This window comes from Sander vitreus, chromosome 20 (genome assembly GCF_031162955.1).
Source record: "Sander vitreus isolate 19-12246 chromosome 20, sanVit1, whole genome shotgun sequence".
NCBI classification, from domain to species: Eukaryota; Metazoa; Chordata; class Actinopteri; order Perciformes; family Percidae; genus Sander; species Sander vitreus.
The window spans coordinates 24,952,356-24,958,619 of record NC_135874.1 but is presented as its reverse complement, the minus strand read 5'-3'; positions in this window follow the sequence as shown (position 1 = coordinate 24,958,619).

Sequence of the window (6,264 nt, the reverse complement as noted above, 5' to 3'; positions counted from 1 at the left end):
TATATAAAAGAGACTTCAGATACAGTATTAGGGGACCACTAAGGTCTATATAAAAGAGACTTCAGATACAGTATTAGGGGACCACTAAGGTCTATATAAAAGAGACTTCAGATACAGTATTAGGGGACCACTAAGGTCTATATAAAAGAGACTTCAGATACAGTATTAGGGGACCACTAAGGCCTATATAAAGAGACTTCAGATACAGTATTAGGGGACCACTAAGGCCTATATAAAAGAGACTTCAGATACAGTATTAGGGGACCACTAAGGTCTATATAAAAGAGACTTCAGATACAGTATTAGGGAGACCACTAAGGCCTATATAAAAGAGACTTCAGATACAGTATTAGGGGACCACTAAGGTCTATATAAAAGAGACTTCAGATACAGTATTAGGGGACCACTAAGGTCTATATAAAAGAGACTTCAGATACAGTATTAGGGGACCACTAAGGTCTATATAAAAGAGACTTCAGATACAGTATTAGGGGACCACTAAGGTCTATATAAAAGAGACTTCAGATACAGTATTAGGGGACCACTAAGGTCTATATAAAAGAGACTTCAGATACAGTATTAGGGGGACCACTAAGGCCTATATAAAAGAGACTTCAGATACAGTATTAGGGGACCACTAAGGCCTATATAAAAGAGACTTCAGATACAGTATTAGGACCACTAAGGTCTATATAAAAGAGACTTCAGATACAGTATTAGGGGACCACTAAGGTCTATATAAAAGAGACTTCAGATACAGTATTAGGGGACCACTAAGGCCTATATAAAAGAGACTTCAGATACAGTATTAGGGGACCACTAAGGTCTATATAAAAGAGACTTCAGATACAGTATCAGGGGACCACTAAGGCCTATATAAAAGAGACTTCAGATACAGTATCAGGGGACCACTAAGGCCTATATAAAAGAGACGTCAGATACAGTATCAGGGAACCACTAAGGCCTATATAAAAGAGACTTCAGATACAGTATTAGGGGACCACTAAGGTCTATATAAAAGAGACTTCAGATACAGTATTAGGGGACCACTAAGGCCTATATAAAAGAGACTTCAGATACAGTATTAGGGGAACCACTAAGGTCTATATAAAAGAGACTTCAGATACAGTATTAGGGGGACCACTAAGGCCTATATAAAAGAGACTTCAGATACAGTATTAGGGGACCACTAAGGTCTATATAAAAGAGACTTCAGATACAGTATTAGGGGACCACTAAGGTCTATATAAAAGAGACTTCAGATACAGTATTAGGGGACCACTAAGGCCTATATAAAAGAGACTTCAGATACAGTATTAGGGGACCACTAAGGTCTATATAAAAGATACTTCAGATACAGTATTAGGGGACCACTAAGGTCTATATAAAAGAGACTTCAGATACAGTATTAGGGGACCACTGAGGTCTATATAAAAGATACTTCAGATACAGTATTAGGGGACCACTAAGGCCTATATAAAAGAGACTTCAGATACAGTATTAGAGGACCACTAAGGTCTATATAAAAGCATCCAAAGAGCACCATGTCATGGGACCTTTATTATTTATTAATAATTAATAATTATTTATTATTATTTATATTTATTTCACACTGTTCCTTAAGGTCTCCATATAGGGTATGTAACATTGATTGGGCTGAAAATGGCCCGGGTGCTGTTCTATGCGCCCTAATGCAATCCTGTGAAATAGCCCTAGAATGAAACAAGAGGTTTTCTCCCTTCTATGGTATGCTCATGAATATTTAGATGAGCTGCGCGCTGATTGGTTGGTTTACAACGAACAAAGCTTGGGAGCAAAGACGCAATGGCCAACAGCAGTCACTGGGACCGGCAGCTCACGCTGCTCTGTACCCAGCGCACAGTCACCTTTTCTGGGGTAACTGAACCACCAACTACCGCTTACCTGGAACACCACGACCGGCAGCTCGCGAGGAAATGTGAGAAGTGTCAGCATTCCCTGTACAGCCTGGAACACTGCATTTACGACCGTGGTTCATTTTCAATATCCTTGAAAAACTTCCAAACTTTCTTCTTTGTAATTCCCGTGGAAGTAGGAACACAGAGCAGCGCGCAGCTAAACTAGTGTCTGAGATCTACGCAACCTACATTCAGAACACCAGCTGGTCTCAGACCAGTGGTCTGTATGTAAATTTTGGGGCGTGACATAGGTACAGACCAGAGCCAAATAAGGTACAGCCACCGAGTTGATGTGAACTATTAGCTTCGTTGGGATTCACCCGTTCTCAGCGGCAAATTCAAATTGTGAGATTTGCATGGGAAAGAGGTGTCAATGGGACTTTGAGGGTCTCTGTATGCCCATTGTACCCACCAAACTGTCGTTATTTAACTATGACAAGGTAAACTCGGGTTTGCATTCTATCACCCCTTTAATGCCCCATACGTACAGAGGCTATCGCTCACATTCACACGTGTGCTGATTATTATTCAATCATTCTAATTTGAAATAGTGTGTGTGGAGGAAACTATTCCCTCCAATATTGTGAATCATGTCACCATCGCAATATCAGTCAAAAATAATTGCAATTAGATATTTTCCTCATACCGTACAGCCCTACACGATTCCATTTCCCTTTGTGATGTCTTATCGATTGTTGATCACATTGCTGTAACTGATTTCAAACTCCAAACAAACTTCCTTAACAAAAAAGTGTGTAGGGACTCGGCTTGGGGACCGGAGGATAGCTGGTATCATTCATAGTGGACTGGTAGGTGGAGAGTCAGTTCCTGGGCACTGCAGAGCTGCACTGGCAGAACCCCTCACTGCTCGGGGCGCTGTGCTGCGGCGACCCATCATCCTGACATCTCTTCATATTTGATGCATGAGTGTAATGGCAATCAAGAGAAGGTAATGGAATGAAGAACTGAATTTCCCCAAGGGCACAAATAAAAGTATATCATTATCCTCCCAATATTCACTCCTAAACCTTCTATGTTTGACAAATGCAATGAATGGCAAAGGGAGAGCTAGCATTTCTATTCTTTATATGCAGTTAAATGTTTCAACCCTGCCAGCTACTGTTTGCAAGGTGCTATGGTTAGCGCTTATTAATTCCAATATGATTAGTTGCATTTTGTTATGTCATATCTGTTATTGTACCCTGGTTCTGCTTCTGTGTATTCCAAACACACTGAAAATATGAAATCATACTCCCAGCTTTCTTAAATGGATAAGGAATTTACTGAGTAGAAAAAGAAGTAAATCTAAATCAAATCAAATAATGGGGGCCAGTTTCAACACACACACACACACACACACACACACACACACACACACACACACACACACACACAGATACACACACACTCCTCTGCTTCTGTTTTGTTTTCCTGTTCTTCTCATCTCCTCCCATCTCCTTTTCAACTGTGACCTTTGATCGCAGCACGACCCAGGACTTCCTCTTTGACGACAGCAGCAGCCAGAAGCGACTGATACTGCCAAGATTAATACACACTCACACACTCACATGCATACACATATTCTGCCTCCCTCATAACACACACATTCATCCAGGCATGACACACAGATCTCTCAATACACACATTCCACAATTTTCTCTCTCTCACACACACACACACACACACACACACACACACACACACACACACACACACATTTCTCTGTTTAGAGTATTTGCACACTCTAAGTTGACACACACACTTTCAACACCATAAGTGCCTCCAGAGGAAGCTGCTACAAAAACAAATACAATGGCAGACAAAGAACACTTTGAACCCTTTTACACACACACACGTCATTTTCAGCTCCTGATTCACCTGACAAGTATGTTTATTGATCTTCTTAAACCAATAAACTCTATTACGTCACATCCAGCCAACCATAACATCACGGGGCTTCACCAATTACTAATGAAGTAAAAAGATTCCTCTCTCTTTTTATCTGTGTGCATTTGCGGTTTTCCTTGGATTAGGGTGGCACCTAAATCATGGTTGCCATGCTCGGCGCCCTGCTATGACCTGTTACACCCTGAACTATTACAACTACTATTTGTAGTCATAGTTACATTATCTTTATTGTTATTATAATTGCCACTGTTCATCACACCCCCCAACCGGCACTGTCAAACGCCCGCCCACCAAGAGCCTGGGTCTGTCCGAGGTATATGCCTAAAAGGAGGTTTTTGCTCGCCACTGTTGCACTGAATGCTTGCTCTTGGGGAATTACTGGAATTGTTGGGTCTTTGTAAATTATAGAGTGTGGTCTAGACCTACTCTATCTGTAATGTGTCCACACACCATTAAAAATGAGAAGCTGTCCTTTTTAGTATGCAGTTTCAAATGTTCTTCATCACATTTGTCACTGTGACTTCTTTCGACATACTATACTATGACGTTTTTGTGACCTTTTTTTCAACACAGTATATTATCACTTTTTCATGTCTTTTTTTACTTCTTTCGACATCCTATACTATGACTTTTAAATGACTTTTTCTGACATACTATACTGTGACTTTTTTTGGGACTTTTTTGGGCATTCTGTAACTTCTATTCATACCTGTTCTGTCCTTCCATCTTTGCTCTTTTGTGCGTTTCTGTTATTGATGTCTGTATTTTTGGACATGCTATACTATGACTAATTTATGCCTTTTTTGACATCCTATACTCTGACTTTTTTGGGACTTTTTTCGACATACTATACTATGACTTTTAACGAGCCTTTTATGACATACTACACTATGACTTTTTGCCGGTATGAACAACAAATGATGAACGAACTTGGCAATTGACAGGTTCAGGAATAGCTCACCGAGTTAAGCTGTTGACTAAAATGATAAGATGATGAGTAATAAGTAATGACTTTTTTTCCAACATACTATACTATGACTTTTTGTGACACACTATACTATGACATTTTTGGCATACTATTCTATGACTTCTTTCGACATACTATACTATGACTTTTTTTTGACATACTATACTAGGACTTTTTTTGTACTTTTTTACATTACATTACATGTCATTTAGCTGACGCTTTTATCCAAAGCGACTTACAATTGCTATATATGTCAGAGGTCACACACCTCTGGAGCAACTAAAGGTTGCTGGTGGTTGATGTATCGCAGGGGGAATCGAACCCAGGTCTCCCACACGCATGTGTCTTAGCCATTGCACCATCACCACCCCAGACATGCTGTTTCAACATATACTATATATATACATATATATATATATATATATATATATATATATATATATATATATATATATACACTATACTATGACTTTTTGTGACTTTTTTTGACATACTATACTATGACTTTTTTATGACTTTTTTTGGACATGCTATACTATGTTTTTTTTCGACATTTTTAAACATACTTTATTATGACTTTTTATGTGACTTTTTTCGACATACTATACTATGACTTTTTTATGACTTTTTTTGGACATGCTATACTATGTTTTTTTTCGACATTTTTAAACATACTTTATTATGACTTTTTATGTGACTTTTTTCGACATACTATACTATGACTTTTAACGACCCTTTCATGACATACTACACTATGACTTTATGCCGGTATGAACAACAAATGACAGAACGAACTTGACAGCTCACAGGTTCAGGAATAGCTCACTAATAGCTGTTGACTAAAATGATAACTTCATGATGTAATGTGAAAGTATCAAGCCCCACTTCTTTCTTGAGATTTTTTCATCTTCTGCCCATGGTAATGTTAACAATAACTTTACAACTTTGCACCAGTACATTTCAAGTTTCACAAATAGATCACCAAGCTAAGGTGCTGAATATCAAATGAAAATTGGAGGTTGAAGGTTAAATCCTTTTAAAAGAGCAGTGAATCATGTTTTAGACGTAACGTGAAGAAGTCAAATATACATTGTGACAGAGAAAAACTATGTCAGACTGGATAGCTCAGTGTGTTTGAATGCTATTGCAACACCTCATTGATTAAGGGCTCAAACCCCATGATATGGATCAGTAATTTTTTTTAAATAAAGTTTATTTAATAATTTGACAGTTTATTATGAGGACATGCTATACTTTCACTTTTTCAGAATACTGGACTTTTGTTTTGACTTTTTTCAACATGCTATACTATGACTTTTTTGGACATACTTTACTATGACTCTTTCGTGACTTTTTTGGACATGCTATATTATGACTACTTTCGACATACTATACTATTACTTTTTTATGACTTTTTTTGACATACATTATTATGACTTTTTGTGTGACTTC